At 45.0% G+C, this 18509-nt stretch overlaps 1 protein-coding gene across 5 annotated transcripts in view; it reads left to right on the top strand.

Annotated features, from left to right (window-relative positions):
* The window catches only part of LOC142257722 (synaptosomal-associated protein 23-like), a 285299-nt gene that overhangs the window by 30559 nt on the left and 236231 nt on the right, over nt 1-18509 (top strand). The window contains exon 1 of one of the 5 annotated variants that reach the window (XM_075329876.1): nt 15734-15870. The exons of the other annotated variants lie outside the window; for them this stretch is intronic. The gene's annotated coding sequence lies outside the window, so the exon portion shown is untranslated. Of the gene's footprint in view, nt 1-15733; nt 15871-18509 lie in introns of those variants that run through there. 5 annotated transcript variants of the gene reach the window in all.

Genomic DNA, 18509 nt, shown 5'->3' with positions numbered 1-18509 from the left:
TTTTTTATGAGTAAAGCATTTCCCTGCCAGTTTTAAAAATAAATAAATTAAAATAAAATGTTTTACCCAGGGCTGTGGAGTCGGTAAGCCAAGCCTTCGACTCCGACTCCTCAATTTCTCTTGCACCGGCTCCGACTCCGACTCCTACATATATTGCTTATAGTTAGGTGAAAAATTTGTTATAGTAGATCAACATGTGTATATGAATATCAGACATTTAATAATTTTTATGATACAATAATCAAGATATTTGGATAGAACATAAAATATATTTATTGGAATACAACTTTAGAACACAAACTAATAAATTGTAAATATGTAATACACTATGTAATATACAGTAGATTACATATATATCTTGTGTGTGTGTGTGTGTATATATATATATATATATATATATATATATATATATATATATATATATTACATATTGTATTACATATTTACTATTAGTTTTTTGTGTTCTAAAGTTGTATTCCAATAAATATTTTATGTTCTATCCAAATATCTTGATTATTGTATCAAAATAATTAAATGTCTGATGTTCACATTGTACTACAATAACTTTTCCACTTAAATATAGGCATTATACTAAATATTATTTAGTAAAATATTCAGCACATTCTGCATTGCACTACTGCCCCCAATTTATTATATATTTTAGGAGTCGGAGTCGGTGCATTTTATACCGACTCCGACTCCACCAAAATGAGCTCCGACTCCGACTCCACAGCCCTGGTTTTACCGCAAAGAAAGCATAGGTTTATAGCCAGTTCTTTTTTGTGAGGTAAAATATTTTCCTGTCTGGTTTTTTTAAAAAGAAGAAAAAAAAAAGCTTTACCTCAAAGAAAGCACAGGATGATAGCTGATTCTTTTTGTGAGGTAGACCATTTCCCTGCCTGTTTGTTTTGTTTTTGTTTTTTTTTTTATCTCAAAGAAAGCACGGGAAGATACATGAATCTTTTTGTGAGTAAAACATTTCCATGCTGATATTAAAAAAAAAAAAAAAAAATTCCCTACAGAAAGCATGGGTTTGCAGCTGGTTCATTTTGTGAGGTATAGCATTTCCCTGCCTGTTTATTTTGTTTTTTTTGTTTGTTTTTTTTTTAAAAAAATGTTTTACCTCAAAGAATTATTTTTGATCTTGTGCTGTAATGTCTGTATACTCATTTCCATCCTCCCCGGCCCAGGAGCTGTGGTATGATCAGACCACGTCCCTGTACGGTCAGACACGGCCATTACACAGTACACAGCAGGGACACATATATAAGATTATCTCAGCACAGGAACATTTTATATAAACACATCCAATTGTGGAAATTATTATTATTCCAAGATCTATTGATTAAAATGAACTTTGTTCGCGGGACAACCCCTATCTATTATATAGGAGGACTATGGTGTCAGCCTCTGGAAGAGGAGACACATCCTATTATAATCCTAAGGCTGTGATACATAACTTGCAGACTTTGCCCCTTCAATAAATTGCATCTATGTCCCGGGGCAATCTCGATGCTTGTGGGCACATGGAGCCATTTGTGTTCTCCACGTCACGTCCTTGTAGGTTCAGTGACGCGAGAGCCGTCAGCAGAATGGTCGTCGGACACCTAGTTTATATGTTTGGGTGCCTTTAGTGTCGGGGAACTACACCCCCTAATTATTGGAAGTACCTGTTATCAGCAGGGTCTACATATAGCCAGTGCCGGGATCACAGCAGCCTTGCTCCGGGGCCCAGGGGTGCCGCCATTGCTGTTATTAGGACCCTGCTCCATATTTTGCATTAGGCTCCAGAAGCATTAAGTTATGAACACCGTGTAGGCCCTGTTTACAGCTGGTTCTCTCGGCTGTATACCTGTAGCACTGAGTATTTGGTTACATAATGACGTTTTTGCCCTGCAGTCAGAGATGACAGATCCGTCCCAGAAGGGAGTGTTCCTACGCTGTCTGTGCGGACCTGAGGAGACCGCGGGTCACCAACGCTCCATTACAGCTCACAGTTTAGCAGAAAGAGTAAAACAGGAAGGTCCAGCTGAAAACGAACAATTTCTCCTTTATTGCTTGGTAAATTCAAGTACACGGGACATCAAACACTCATAAGAAAATCGCTGTAGTAGCGTACGCATCAACGCCTTTCTGGTGTGTTTCCACCCTTCATCATGAACAGAATATTTGCCATTAAACAGCAACAAGCAAAGTATATTTAAAAAGGAATTTATTTTTCTCTATCCTTTAAAAAAAATAAATATATAAAAAAATTGCATTGAAATCTGTTGTGATCAGAGCAGTTGGCCTTGATTGCCCTGTTGCCCTGTGCGGTGGGGGGGGGGGGGGAGGGGCTGGTGCAGACATCTTTCCCTTTGGATCGCCTCCTGGGCTTGAATCACAAATGTCATTATCTTAAGTAATTTCTGGATACATTTCCTTTTTATTTGTATTCTGCTGTTTATGGACTGTTACCCATCCTACTGCTATTGTCCCATATGGGAGAGCACAGCGCGTGATCATTGGGCCGCTTCTCCCCTCCAGTATTTGATAGCTTTGCAGTACTTAGTGGCAGGACTAGTCCAGGTCCATGTGGTCGGCTGTGAAGCTAGACTGTGCTGCTGGCCAATAAATTGTGCTGTCACCTTCTTGTAAGTTTTCCTGCTGGCTCTGTCCTTCTACTTCTTTGCTCTGGGTCTTTTCCTTACTGTGGCTAGTCAGTCTTTGCTGAGTCCCTGGCCGTCAGTGACGGAGAAGAAAAAGTCGTGGTCGTGACTGCAGTGGGGAGCGCAGCTCTGGAGCCGAAGGGGGCAAGCAATGTGCTCCACTGTATCAATGTTCTGACAGTGTGATCTTATGTGCATGTGAGGGGCAAAACACAAGAGTGGTGAGCAATGAAGCTGGTTACCAGCATTTGGGTGTACAATTTGCCAGGGATGAAATCGTAAAAACATGTGATAGGGGAAGTGCTGCCCCCGAAGCCCCTCACAGGCTCCACCCCCCCCCCACCCCCGTCGGCCCTCTCGCAGACTGCTCCCCACCCCCCCTGTCGCCCCTCTCGCAGGCTACCCCCCCACCCCCGTCGCCCCTCTTGCAGACTGCTCCCTCCCCCCCCTCTGTCTCGCAGGCTGTTCTCTCTTCCCTCCCCCCCCACCGTCGCTCCTTCTCGCAGGCCACTACCCCCCCCCCGTTTCGCCCCTCTCCTTGCAGGCTGTGTGTTCCCCCTCCCACCACCGTCGCCCCTCTCACAGGCTGCTCCCCCCCACCCGTCTCGCAGGATGCTCCCTCCCCCTCCCCTCGTCGCCCCTCTTGCAGACTGCTCCCTCCCCCCCCCCGTTGCCCCTCATGCAGGCTGCTCCCTCCCCACCACCCTCGTCGCCCATCTCGCAGGCTGCTCCCTCCCCCCCCCCCCGTTGCCCCTCCAGCAGGCTGTTCCCTCCCCCCCACCTCCGTCGTAACTTTCGCAGGCTACCCCCCCACCCCCGTCGCCCCTCTTGCAGACTGCTCCCTCCCCCCCCCTCTGTCACCCCTCTTGCAGGCTGCTCCCTCCCCCCCCCCACCATCGCCCCTCTCGCAGACTGCTCCCTCCCCACCGTCGCCCCTCTCTCAGGCTGCTCCCTCCCCCCCACCGTTGCCCCTCTCACAGGCTGCTCCCCCCCCAAACCCCCCGCCCCGTCGCCCATCTTGCGGGCTGCTCCCCTGTCGGCCCTCTCGCAGGCTACCCCCCCCCACCCCCCTGTCGCTCCTCTTGCAGGCTGCTCCCCCCCCCCACCCAGTCTCGCAGGTTGTTCCCCCTAGACGCTCCTCTCGCAGACTGCTCCCCCCCCACCCCGCCGCCCCTCTCACAGGATGGTCCCCCCCACCCCGTCTCGCAGGTTGCTGCACTTAGACGCCCCTCTCGCAGACTGCCTCCCCCCACCACCCTCGTCGCCTATCTCACAGGCCACTCCCCCACCCCGTCTCGCAGGCTGTTCTCTCTTCCCTCCCCCCCCACCGTCGCTCCTTCTCGCAGGCCACTACCCCCCCCCCCGTTTCGCCCCTCTCCTTGCAGGCTGTGTGTTCCCCCTCCCACCACCGTCGCCCCTCTCACAGGCTGCTCCCCCCCACCCGTCTCGCAGGATGCTCCCTCCCCCTCCCCTCGTCGCCCCTCTTGCAGACTGCTCCCTCCCCCCCCCCCGTTGCCCCTCTTGCAGGCTGCTCCCTCCCCACCACCCTCGTCGCCCATCTCGCAGGCTGCTCCCTCCCCCCCCCCCCCCGTTGCCCCTCCAGCAGGCTGTTCCCTCCCCCCCACCTCCGTCGTAACTTTCGCAGGCTGCTCCCCACCACCCTGTCTCGCAGGCTGCCCCCCCCCCCCCCCGTTGCCCCCTTCTCGCACGCTGCTCCACCGCCCCCCCCCCCCCCCCCCCCCGTCGCCCATCTTGCAGGTTGCTCCCCCCCCCCCCCAATAGCCCCTTCTCACAGGCTGCCCCCGGTAATACACTGCTGCCTTTCACATACTATTCCCTGCACCCTCTTTCATAGACCACTGTCTGTATTCCCGCTCATTGCAGTGAGCAGTAGCCTCCGGGCCTCTCCTCTGTGGTTCAGGTCTCACACCTTTTCTTGTAGCATTTTTGCAGAGACTCTCATTGCATTGTGGCAAATACCATACAGTTTTCTCCAAATTATTTCAGTAACATCACCGCTACTGCTGAAAATGTGCACTGGTTTCTCTACAGCATTCTACAAATTCCAATAAGAGAACAAAACATAAAAATAATGTTGGGGGCCACGGGGCAGACCCTGGTGTGAGCGGTGTCTGTGCAGGACCAGGTAATCAAAAACAAACTCGGGCACACAGAAAAGGTAAGAGTCTGAAACAATGCTTCTTTTGAATTTCAGTAGACTTTTTTATTGATGCAAAGGACTAGACAAAAATTCTGACGTTTCGGCCTACACACATAGGCCTTCCTCAGAAATGGTCTGTGATACAATATTTACAGAAAAAAGAAGAACAAAATTAGAACATGTACAAGTATACATACAATAAACCAATATCATGGTGTAAGATAGTAAGTGCTAGCATCAATAAGCCTATATGCACTGATACTAGAAAAATAGATACATCGCAAGAAAAAATGTCAATATCATAGAAGGTATACCGTGAACAAGGATATATCATGTTAAGAGGAGGTTTACAATAATGAAGACCATCCTAACAGAGGCAGTATGGAAGAAAAATTGGGGTATACCTATATGAGAGGTGGAAGAGCTCTGTAATTGAGTTAATGCTCAAAGAGAAAACATCATGTTCGGTAAGAATGCCTAAAAATAGAAATATGTAAATAAACAAAGCCGGCTTAAGGTAAAAAATTTTTGGGAAAGAGTTGTAAGTCATAAGTGCAGACACCTTTGTGGCAAGGAGTAATGAAAAATCAAGGAAGAAGAATCAACCCAGAGAGGGGAGCAGAGGAAAGGGCGGGAATTGTTATAGAACAGGAATGAGGACTAAGAGGGAGGAGGCGAGTTCAGAGAACGGAGAAAAAATAGGAAGAGAGATCAGGAATAAAAAGAGAAGAAGAGAAGGAAAGAAGAAGAAAAAGAAAAGAAAAAAGAAAAAGGAAAAAATTGGGTGCTGTATTTGCGCAAATGAAAACTGATGCTCAGGGTACCTTTGTAAACATCAAATGCTGCAGCGGGTTACACTTCAGTAGTATATGGCTACCAGCGGGGGTCAGTATTTTTAATACTACAAAGAGAGATGTATCAGTTATGTACAATGTCAAAAATCCACCGTTATAAGATGTGACTGCTATGGAGTTGATACATACCCACTCAAAGTTTATGTGATAGCAAGACTATCAATCCGGCACATGCAGGTGCCCTTATGTGTGGTCTAAATATGTGAAGGTAGACGGAGTCCACTAACAGTAGCCTTCTATAATGGAGGGATCATACCGCTGACAGGTCAACACATACCGCTCAATGTCACTACTTAGCAAGAAGATTCACTGACTCTCTAGAAGTCGGGCCGATGCCCAAAATGCTCAGTACTTAATGTTAGTAATCTGTGAATATACAAACAGATATATGGTGGTAGATGTATGTCATTAGTACCAATGTCGTATAAAAGGAGGACTAGTAACATATGACCAACCTTGATCCTAATTTACAATGAAGCCAGTCAATCCTGAAGCAGGAAATACGATAAGGAAAGTAAAATAGGTTCCTATGAGGATAAAGCAAAGGGCAAGATAAAAGACCAGATGATAGCAGAAGCAATAGGAGAGGAGTGATCAGTACCTGGTGCCGGAGAAACTCCAAAATGAATGCCGGTATGTGTCCTTGCCTGCGGTGCACATGGTGACCAGGAAAGAGGCCTATTTAAAGAGGGGCATGATTGGTGAGATGAATCACCTGTTTGATGAAAGCCAGGACCGGACTGTGGCACGTCATCGGCCCCGGCGCAGAGAGACCGTGAAGATCACTCAGCGCAGGCGCCGACAAAGGCCACAGCCGCTCCGTGCATGTGACCGCTGATAGACAGGAACAGGAAGTGGCGTGAAACGCAAACGTGGAACGCTTCAGTCACGCATGCGCAGAGGGGTCAAAGGACCGCTCGGCGCATGCGCAAGTGGCGGCCCCAGAATTTTTGTCTAGTCCTTTGCATCAATAAAAAAGTCTACTGAAATTCAAAAGAAGCATTGTTTCAGACTCTTACCTTTTCTGTGTGCCCGAGTTTGTTTTTGATTACCCAGTTGTTTTTCTCGGAGGCACCAATCTTTTTGGGTGAGCCAGACTCTATTTTTGTGCAGGACCAGGGTGATGGGTCGGTGTCATCTCAATATATGGCGGCTCAATTAATTCTTTTGTTCCCCCTATTTCCACAGATAAACTAATAATGAGTTACAGTGCTGCGTATACAATGTGCGGCGTTTGTGATGTCCACGTAGCGGTGTAATACAATGCTCGCAGTGGATGTCTTATTCCCTGCAGGCACGTGACCTCCGCCTCTTCCTGAATTGTGTGTGTAGACAGTTTACAGAAGGTAGAAGAGTAATGGAACGTATGTGCGCATCCACCATGAGCAAACACCCCGCTCCGCAAACACTAATGCCAGCAATGACAACACTCAAAAAGTTGATTGTCCGCTCGCTGGTGACGATCCATTGCACCGGAGAGGGGAATCCACTGATACTCACTGAATTCATATTTCATGTAAATATAGGTAGTGCATTATTTAGATGTCCTTAATGTTTTGTAAAGGGATTTTTTTACAAGTTTCCTACAGTATCAGCAGCAAATACAAATGTGCGTTATTGTAAGTTTTTATTATAGAATATTCTTCATCTATTACTGTATATTACACTGGAGAACAAGAAAACTGGTGCCTGAGATATTTAACCTGTTTTTAGATTTGTTTTTGTCACCGATTTCTAAATCTTCCCCTATTTTTCTTCTGCAACCCCTGGAAAATATTCTGGCCTCCCCTGGCTCGCAGGATGTTCATTCAGTTGTTTACTTTTGTTTAAAAAAAAAAAAAAGCCGATCACAGACACGGCACAAAACTAAAGTCATTTCAGATGTCAACTTTCAGGCTTTAAGAAACACTAAAAAAAAATCATGGAAACATAATGTGCTAGAGAGTAACGGTTAATATTCAAGACCAAACAGGGAAAAATTATGGAATCACTCAATTATGAGGAAAAAATTATGGAATCACCCTGTAAATTTGCATTCCCAAAACACCTGCATGAAATAAGATCTGCTCGTTAGTCTGCATCTAAAAAGAAGTGATCACACCTTGGAGAGCTGTTGCACCAAGTGAACTGACATGAATCATGGCTCCAACAAGAGCGATGTCAATTGAAACAAAGGAGAGGATTATCAAACTCTTAAAAGAGGGTAAATCATTACGCAATGTTGAAAAAGTTGTTGGTTGTTCACAGTCGGCTGTTTCTAAAATCTGGACCAAATACAAACAACATGGTAAGGTTGTTAAAGCCAAACATACTGGTAGCCCAAGGAAGACCTCAAAGCATCAAGATAGGAGACTTAAAGCAATATATCTCCAAAACAGGAAATGCACAACAAAACAAATTAGGAACGAATGGGAGGAAACTGGAGTCAATGTCTGTGACTGAACTGTAAGAAACTGCCTAAAGGAAATGGGATTTAAATACAGAAAAGCTAAACAATAAAAAGATGACTTCCTGAAAGGAACATATAAATTTCCACAGTCATTGATGATATGGGGCTGCATGTCAGGTAAAGGCACTGGGGAGATGACTGTCTTTACATCTTCAATAAATGCCCAAGTTTGCATTGAATTTTTTGGACACTTTTCTTTTCCCATCAATTGAAAGGATGTTTGGGGATGATAAAATAATTTATCAAGATGATAATGCATCCTGCCATAGAGCAAAAACTGTGAAAACATTCCTTTAAAAGAAGACACATAAAGTCAGTGACATGGCCTGCAAATAGTCCGGATCTCAATCCAATTGAAAAACTTTGGTGAAAGTTGAAAAAAATGGTCCATGACAAGGCTCCAACCTGCAAAGCTGATCTGGCAACAGCAATCAGAGAAAGATAGAGCCAGATTGATGGAGAGTACTGTTTGTCACTCATTAAGTCCATGCCTCAGAGACTGCACGCTGTTATAAAAGCCAGAGGTGGTGCAGCAAAATACTAGTGATGTATTGGAGGGTTCTTTTTGTTTTTGTTTTTTATGATTCGATAATTTTCCCCCCTTTTTGGTATTGAAAATTAACAGTTACTAGCTAGCACATTTTCATGATTTTTTTTTTTTGTTTCTTAAAGCCAGAAAGCTGCCATTTGAAATGTCTTTAGTTTTGTGCCGTGTCTGTGATCTGCTTTATTTAAACAAAAGTAAACAAATAAATGAACATCCTCAGAGCCAGGGGAGGCCAGAATTTTTTCCAGTGGTTGTATGCGCTCTAGTTAATGATGCGATATGCCATTATGTATATGCATACAACTAGTGGCTGTGGAGATAATGCACCTTGATACTCATTATACAGTGTGTCCACCCATATCCTGTCCACTGCCATTAACTTGAGAACGGCAGCAGCTATAGACATAGAAGTGGTGTCTAGGTATAGTAAATTAGCCATGCGCTATGCAATGAAACCACCTATAGCGCCACCTGGTGGAAAACAACGGAGTTAGCATTTTTATCTTGAAAACGGAACGAGATAGAGGAAAAAAATGAATTACAAAGTTGTAGGGCATCATCAATTCAATACGAATCGACACCTTGCATACAGAAATGCTATGATATGAAACCCCTGACGCCCTCCAAAACATTGAATGCTGGTCACGCATATGGCGCTCATTTAACTTTGATGCTCAAAGTGGCCCCCGTCAGCTGCAATGCACATCTGTACTCTGCACAGCATACTGTATCTTGCTGCACGTTGTGCAATATGGTAGGTGACACGTTTGCACAAGCATCTGTAATACGTCGTCGTAGGTCCTGCAATGTTGGTGGAGGGGCCGCATACACCTGCTGTTTGATGTGACCTCACAGAAAGAAGTCCAATGGGGTCAGGTCAGGTGAGCGTGGAGGCCACTCCACACAGCCACCATACCCAATGACTTGTAGGAAGGGCTCCATGAGGTATCGCTTCACGTCCGCAGCCTTGTGAGTTTTACACGTTCTAATCCTAGCATTTCTGTATGCAAGGTGTCGATTTGTATTGAATTGATGATGCCCTACAACTTTGTAATTCACTTTTTTCTTTCTCGTTCCGTTTTCGAGATAAAAATGCTAACTCCGTTGTTTTCCACCAGGTGGCGCTATTGGTGGTTTCATTGCGTAGTGCATGGCTACTTTACTATACCTAGACACCACTTCTATGCCTATAGCTGCCGCCGTTCTCAAGTTAATGGCAGTGGACACACTGTATAGCAAAGGTGACAGAAGATGGCATACTTTATACTAGTTCCGTGTAATTATCTGCTTTTATATTTCCTAAGAAAATTCTTTACAACCATAGTAAAAGAAGACCGTGCATCTGGTGACCATGGGATATTTTCTGTAGGAGCAGAACAATTGTGTTTTTCTCTTCAGCGATCTTAGCTGCGTGACCTATTGGGATTGATCTATATTTTCTTGCATTGTGTAAGAGCACACATTTGACTGAGAACAGTTCATGAACAGCCGCCATTCACTTGAGCGATCTTGTGATGTGCCCATTTTCATATGCAAGCCTTGAAGATTATTGCAATAACGTTGTCTTTGTGAGAAACCCATATCTCCTTCATGGGTGAAAAATATGAAGATTAGACAAACTCAAAAATAAATTTTAAAGCGAATCTGTCACCTGGTTTTTTTTTTTTTTTTATTCAACTTTTTATTTTTGAAAAAAGATTGTTTTTTTTTTAACATGTTGTACATCAAAAGAGACAAGAATAACTCACAGACATGCAGTTACATGAATAGCTGTACCATTTCACAAGTATGCTTACAAATGGACTATATCATTAACACTCTTATTGTCAAATAGAAGGTGGGAAGTGTCCCCGAAACCGGTCTAAATCTCGAATATCAGTCACTCCAATCCTATATCCGACCCTACAGTCACCTGGTTTTTGTTCCCCCATCTGTAGAGACAGAGACCCTGAGTCCAGCGATGTGTCACTTACTGAGCTGTTTGCTGCCATTTTGATGAAATCCATGAGCTCATGAATATACTGGACTACATGCAGCACGCCAAGTAGTCCTGTAATGATAATCTCCTGCTGATTAAAAGCTACACTGAGCAGCCTAGTAAGTGACACATTGCTGGAATCAGGATCTCTGCCCCTATCTTATGCTGTTCTCAGATTAGGTGGCAAGAATCTGGTTACAGTTTCTCTTTAAGAATGGTCTTTTGCTAAATCAGTGAGCACCAGACCTTCGAATGCTTAAAGGGGTGGCATGAAGGCTAGCCAAATTTTCAACCCAATCCTATTTTAAAACTAATTTCTAATATAGTTGCATTAAAAATTCCCTAATGTAGGCCTCAACATAACTGGTGGGGACTCAGGTTGGTGCTGTGTCCTGCCCAGTCTCCCAGATCTAGGCGTGTTCCCTTTGCAACATTCCCTTCCTCTGCCCTCCTTTTTTTTTTTTTCTCTGTCCTCTTCTATTTTTCTTATTTCCATTTTTCCCCTCCAATCATTTTTTCTTAAGGTTTTAATTTGCTTCTCTTGAAAGGTGTTGTTTTACAATATTTTTAAAGGGAACCTGTCACGTCCAATATGCACCCAGAACTACGAGCAGTTCTGGGTGCATATTGATGGCAGTGGGCATTGAATAGTATGTGGGTGTACTAACATGCTAAGAGGGTGGAATGAGCACAGCCCTCACGACTAGTCCCTGGCCTCATTAGCATATCATAAAGGATGTTTAGAAATCCTGTTTCTATAGATCTTTATCTATGCTACTAGATACAGGGACGGTTAGGCAGGGATCAGCAATATGCACCCAGAACTGCTCATGGTCCTGGGTGCATATTGCACCTGACAGGTTCCCTTTAAACTGAATGTTCAGTAATTGTCAAACATCTCTTTTGTTTATATTCGGAAATGTCTTTTGAGCCATTTTTGGTGTTATTGACATTGGGAGGAATTCTGATTTTACCTGTAAATTTGTGTTACCGTTCAATTTATGTCAATAACTTGCAGGTCCTCTGGACCTCTTAGTTTCATACTTGAAATTTTTTGTTTATTTATACCAATGCCTTTAATAAAATAGATTAAACATAAAAATTCCCTAATGTTCCCTAAAAAAAAATAAATAAAATAAATCAATAGCATTAAGATAGTGTAGTTAGTAACTACACTATCTTACTGCTATTGATTTTTTTTATTCCCTATTTTCGGTCTGATGACGCTTCATTTGAGAAAGCCAGTGCATGCTGGAATACTCAAATGAAGCATCATTAGTAGCTCACTGTCGCAGCCCCTCCCTGATATGAAGCGTCATCAGTGACTCTCGTTTCAATCCCTGCATGCTATCATTGTGTGATATGCACAATGACGGTGCACTCTGTGTTGCCGGGTCAGATCAGCTGTAATGAGTCAACAGCATAGCAGAGCAGTCAGGGCACGTTGTCAGAGTGGCATTGAGATATTAGCATTGCCCCCCACAAGAGTGGCGCTGATCTCTGCAAACCAGGGATTCTGTCAGCACTTCCAGACTAATAAATAAGGAATAACGTTTGGAACACCATTCTAAGTCTGAACTGGGTGCAAAAACCTAAAAAAACATCACTATGGGGAGATAAGGTATGCACACCAGTGACTATGTAAGAGGAATACATGAAATAGCAGAAACTGCTGTGTGAATACTGACTTGAAAAATTCAATAGCTATATGTAAGAGGGAAAATGTGAAAAATGGAATCTGCATTACTGCCATGAACATATGAATCAAGAGAAATTTAGCTACTGAATTGATCAATGCAATAGAGCCCCAACACTACGCCAAAGTATTTCTCTACGTTGGGGTCCCTAGCTTGTGTGTGTCCTCTCATGCAGTTAAAAAACTTACCGTGTATGGGAAGCTGAGACCCAGGCTATATATGCGTATGATATGGATTGGCAATAGGTGTGGTTGGGGAGGGTTCACAAACGAAAAACTACTAACATTAAGGAATAACGTTTGGATCACCATTCTAAGTCCGAACTGGGTGCAAAAACCTAAAAAAACATCACTATGGGGAGATAAGGTATGCACACCAGTGACTATGTAAGGGGAATACATGGAATAGCAGAAACTGCTGTGTGAATACTGACTTGAAAAATCCAATAGCTATATGTATAGAATGAAATGTGAAAAATGGAACCTGCATTACTGCCATGAATATATGAATCAAGAGAAATTTAGCTACTGAATTGATCAATGCAGAAGAGCCCCAACACTACGCCAAAGTATTTCTCTACGTTGGGGTCCCTAGCTTGTGTGTGTCCTCTCGTTTGTGAACCCTCCCCAACCACACCTATTGCCAATCCATATCATACGCATAAATAGCCTGGGTCTCAGCTTCCCATACACGGTAGGTTTTTTAACTGCATGAGGCAGGTAAGTATATGGGACCCTGCGGAGAAATCCGCAACAATAATTGACATGCTGCAGATTTTTTCGCATGGAAATCCGCACGATTTCCGCTGCGGAAAAATCTGCAGCGTGGGCACAGCATTTCCCAAATGCCATAGAAATGGCTGGGGAGTAGCTGTGCCGCAGATTTCTGGAAAATCCGCGGCTTTTCTGCGAGAAATCCGCGGCAGAATCCGCGCATTTTCCGCAGCGTGGGCACATAGCCTTAAGGTATGTATAGACTCAGCCTGATAGTGCCAGTATAGCACTGGCTTTAGGTTATGTAAGGAAATCCTGGTGATTGGTGACCTTTAATACTTATTAAATGCAAGGCACATTTAAGTAATCAAGTATTTGTCACATTCCTTACAGACCATCTTTGATTCTATAAGTAATACCCCTTTCATGGAAAAAAAAATCTCAAATTAATGTCCAGTTGCGCACAGAGATCTCAAATAGTCATGTCGCTACCATAAAATATGCATATTCTGATTCAGAGGACTGAATATACCTAATCAAGCCTAATACCTGAGGCCCCAACATTTTATATTTTTATATTTGTTCCCCGGTGTTATTTTGAGACATTTGCTGATGTTAGTGATCTTTTGATGCATTTTGGAGACCCCTTTCATGATGCGGCTGCTTTTGGTCTTGCAGACCAGTAAATGTTTTGTTCTCAACCAGGAGGAGCCGTTCAAGTGTCCTTTTTTTTGTTAAATCTGCTTTTCATCCATTGTGGCTTGTGTGTTTGTTTTTCTCATCTGTGCTGCATCAGTTTTTACTCTGTTGAAGAAAAAGGAAACTCCTGACACATGGAGGGGTTCATATTCTCCTACAAGGAAGCAGCCTGGCTGTGACCGCAGATCAGCAGACGCCTCCGCACAGCATGTAGTACTGGGAAGGTCAAGACGGCACTTGTACATATGTAAAGTACAGTGCCAACAGCAGGGGGCGGCCTGAAACTGCTGCTGTGGGACTGGCCCTAGGGGGCATTTGCCTCTGCCACTGACCCAGCCCGCCCCTGGTTATCCGTGATGTATAGAGGTGTAACCTGTCAGTGTAATCCTGCCTCTGCTGATACTGAGCCTGCTGAAAAGTCTTCATGAAAGGACAGGAGATCTAAGTCTAAAATAGGCCTAGTGGCCAGTGTGAAAAAACCTGAATGAAACAATAGGTCTTTTTTTGTCGCTTCCCTTTAACACTAGAAGTCCCAGAGAGGGGTCATTTGACATTTTTTACCATTGAAACCCTATGGAGCTCGAAATTCCTGGGACTTCTAGTGTTAAGTGTGTGCTAATATCTTGGACATTGGTGACATTTGGGTGGTGCCATGTTCTTGTTTGTAGCCTCGTCAGGGTCATACATCCTCTTCTGCTTCCGCTCCTAATCTGATCTTGATAGAAGTTAGGAGTAACAACATCTCGCTTTAGCTGAGGAGTCTGCAGCTGCACAAGGTCCATTTTCTTCTTGGCAGTGACAACCGGTTCACTAAATGCTATATTTCCTTGGGAGATTGATCCTGTGGAGATGGTGATGTAAATCTCCACATCCTGGAGACAGTAGGCTAATACTTGTCATTACTGCAAAATGGGATGTGGGGTCTATCGCTCTGTCTTTTCCACTCCTCTTAAATGTGCGCAAAAAGGATTGTGGTTTCCTTTAGAGGAGATAAAGCTTCCTAACGACTCTGCTCATAGGGGCTGTCCAGAGAGGCCCAGTTCACATTGCGCTTTTACTTACGCTCAGTAATCCCATCGGGGCATCCGTCTGAACCGCCCCTCCCCCACCCCGCAAAATGTGTTTTGGACGCATGCGCCGACAGGGCCGTTGCCTATAATGGAGCAGACTCGGATAGCGTGTGCTCTGTCTTGCCCCATTTTTTGCACATATACGTTTTCTGCAGGCGAACACCCGAACGTAGTCCACTACATTCTGGTGTCCTCCTGCAGAAAACGTATATGTGCAAAAAATGGGGCAAGACAGAGCACACGCTATTGGAGTCTGCTCCATTATAGGCAACGGCCCTGTCGGCGCATGCGTCCAAAACACATTTTGCGGGGTGGGGGAGGGGCGGTTCAGACGGATGCCCCGATGGGACTACTGAGCGTAAGTAAGAGCGCAATGTAATTGTAACTAGTGATGAGCGGGCACTACCATGCTCGGATGCTCAGTACTAGTAACTGGCGTCCGGCTATTGTGAATGATCAGCTGATCGCCCGGCCGCCAGTAAAACAGTAAAAAAAAACAAAACGGATGGTTGTTTTGCCGCATCAGTCACATCAGTTGTGCCACTATCTGCAACGCATCCATTGCATCAGTCACACAACTGATTGTGACAGATGCAAAACAACACAAGTGTGAAAGCAGCCTGTGAGGCATAGTTGAATTTCATTTACTTATCCGTTTGATCACCTGGGAGAGGAGTTGCTAATAGACGTGTCAACGGGTCATTCCTTCTATTCCCTTCATTTAGGGAAGAGGTGGGAGACATTAGATTGTAGGACCCTCCTTCCAAAATTGTGTCACTTTGTAATGGTCTGTGTGTTGGTGATCTGGTGATAATGTAGGACAAACCTTGTAAGTTGTGGCCTGATGTGTTCTGTGCATATTGATAGTATGTATGAGGCCTGTGACCTCACAGATGTATAGAATGTGCACATTGTCTGATCGCTTGTGTCTGCAGAACCCCCCGACATGAAACATCTCACATCTGTGGTGAAACCTGCGACAAAAGTACTGGGACCCCCCATCACCACCCCTACAGGGCCGGGCGCTCAGTCTTCATTCTAGTTCATCCCAAAGGTGCTGGATGTGGTTGTGGTTGATGTGCTGTGCCCCTGGTCATGTTCTCCTACACCAAACTACACCAACCAAAACTTTATGAACTTCGCTTTGTCAACGAGCCACAATCTCAGGGAACATAAGAGCCTTCCCCAAACTGTCCCAAAGTTGGAAGCTACGGTTGTCCATGCTGTCTTGTCTTTAAGCATTAAAAATTTGCTTCACTGGAACGGAGGGGCCTCAGCTGACCCCTGAAACATCCCATAATATTATTCCTCCTCCACCACATTGTACAGCAGGCACAATGAAGTTAGTCAGTTAACGTTCTCCTGGCATCCACCAAACCCAGAATCGAACCAGCAGATGCTCGATAAAGAAGTGTGATCCATCACTGCACAGAACAAATTTCCTCCAGAGTCTAGTGGTGGCGGCTTTACACCGCTCCATCAGAACTCAGCATTGTGCTTGGTGATGTATGGCTTGGCATTGTGCTTGGTGATGTATGGCTCGGCATTGTGCTTGGTGATGTACGGCTCTGCATTGTGCTTGATGTACGGTTTGGCATTGTGCTTGATGTACGGCTTGGCATTGTGCTTGATGTACGGCTTGGCATTGTGCTTGATGTACGGCTTGGCATTGTGCTTGGTGATGTACGGCTTGGCATTGTGCTTGGTGATGTACGGCTTGGCATTGTGCTTGGTGATGTACGGCTCGGCACTGTGCTTGGTGATGTACGGCTCGGCATTGTGCTTGGTGATGTACGGCTCGGCATTGTGCTTGGTGATGTACGGCTTGGCGTTGTGCTTGGTGATGTACGGCTTGGCGTTGTGCTTGGTGATGTACGGCTTGGCGTTGTGCTTGGTGATGTACGGCTTGGCGTTGTGCTTGGTGATGTACGGCTCGGCATTGTGCTTGGTGATGTACGGCTCGGCATTGTGCTTGGTGATGTACGGCTCGGCATTGTGCTTGGTGATGTACGGCTTGGCATTGTGCTTGGTGATGTACGGCTCGGCATTGTGCTTGGTGATGTACGGCTCGGCATTGTGCTTGGTGATGTACGGCTCGGCATTGTGCTTGGTGATGTACGGCTCGGCATTGTGCTTGGTGATGTATGGCTCGGCATTGTGCTTGGTGATGTACGGCTCGGCATTGTGCTTGAAGTATGGCTCGGCATTGTGCTTGAAGTATGGCTCGGCATTGTGCTTGGTGATGTACGGCTCGGCATTGTGCTTGGTGATGTACGGCTCGGCATTGTGCTTGGTGATGTACGGCTCGGCATTGTGCTTGGTGATGTACGGCTTGGCATTGTGCTTGGTGATGTACGGCTCGGCATTGTGGTTGGTGATGTACGGCTCGGCATTGTGCTTGGGTGATGTACGGCTAGTGCAGCTCCTCGGCCATGGAGCTCCCGGCGGTGGCATTATTTGTGCTGTTACCAGCGGAGGTCTGGACTCTGCAGTTATGGGGTCCACAGAGCGGTGGTGACTTTTCTGCCCTCTGCTCCTCAGCACTCCGTCGTTCGCTCTGTAATGTTACTGCGTCTAAACTTTGTGGTTGAGTTACTCCAGTTCCTTACACTCTCATTAATATCAATCACAGGTGATGGGGAAGATACGGGGTATGTGCGCACGTCTGCATTCTGGTTGTCAGATAAAATGCTGCATTCTGGATGCATGATCTCCACAGACAGGGAAAAGCAACCGGAACGCACAAAAGAAGTGACATGCTGCTTTTTAAACACATCAATTTTGTCAAATATTTGGCATCCAAAACGCTGCCCAAAAAAAAGCCACATGCGCATGGAATTTGCAGACTTCTCATAGACTTTGCTGGGGAAGTAGAACGCATGTATTTTGTAATTAAGATGTTGTAGTTTTAAACGCAGGAAAAATGCACATGTGCGCACACAGCCTTAGGAACAAGAAATGTCATGACCAAACCATGCTAGTAGTATCAGTAAGCTCTAAACAATCAGCCATTCTGGCACGTGTTAGTAAAAGCAGATACTACGAAAAAAAATGATCCACACATCCAGCAAGTGTGAATAGGTGCTAGCTGAAAAAATCATAGTACCTTCAAAATGCATACAGCTGCACACTAAAAAGCCAACAATGTATAAGGGAACTCTGGTATTGTATTACTGCTGTAGGAATATATGAAAAAAGAGATATTTGGTTTATGAATTGGCCAATGCATGTAAGCCCGGTCACCACAGCAAGGTATATCTCTGTAAACCGGGAACCTAACTTGTAATGCCACTATCTGGATTACAAACCTCTCCGTGTCTGGGCAGCTAGGACATGAGCTCAGCCTTGTTATAGGGCGGAGTGCTAAATCAGAAAGAGATTCACTACAAATACTACCAAAAAACTGATCCACACATATAGATTACCTTGCCGTGGTTCCCGGGCTTACATGCATTAGCCAATTCATAAACCAAATACCGTATCATTTTTTTTCATATATTTTCATATATTCCTATAGCAGTAATGCAATACCAGAGTTCCTTTACACATTGTTGGCTTTTTAGTGTGCAGCTGTATGCATTTTGAAGTAAAAGCAGATGGCATGGCAGGGGCCCCATACACTTGGGGTGCCGGGGCCGGATGTTATGCACTGGTGGCCAGGGCTCGGATCTGATATACCGTGGGCAGTGGGAC

The sequence above is a fragment of the Anomaloglossus baeobatrachus genome, chromosome 12, assembly GCF_048569485.1.
Source record: "Anomaloglossus baeobatrachus isolate aAnoBae1 chromosome 12, aAnoBae1.hap1, whole genome shotgun sequence".
Lineage (NCBI taxonomy): Eukaryota > Metazoa > Chordata > Amphibia > Anura > Aromobatidae > Anomaloglossus > Anomaloglossus baeobatrachus.
Note: the sequence above shows the minus strand (reverse complement) of the source record. Positions and strands in the feature narration are given on the sequence as shown.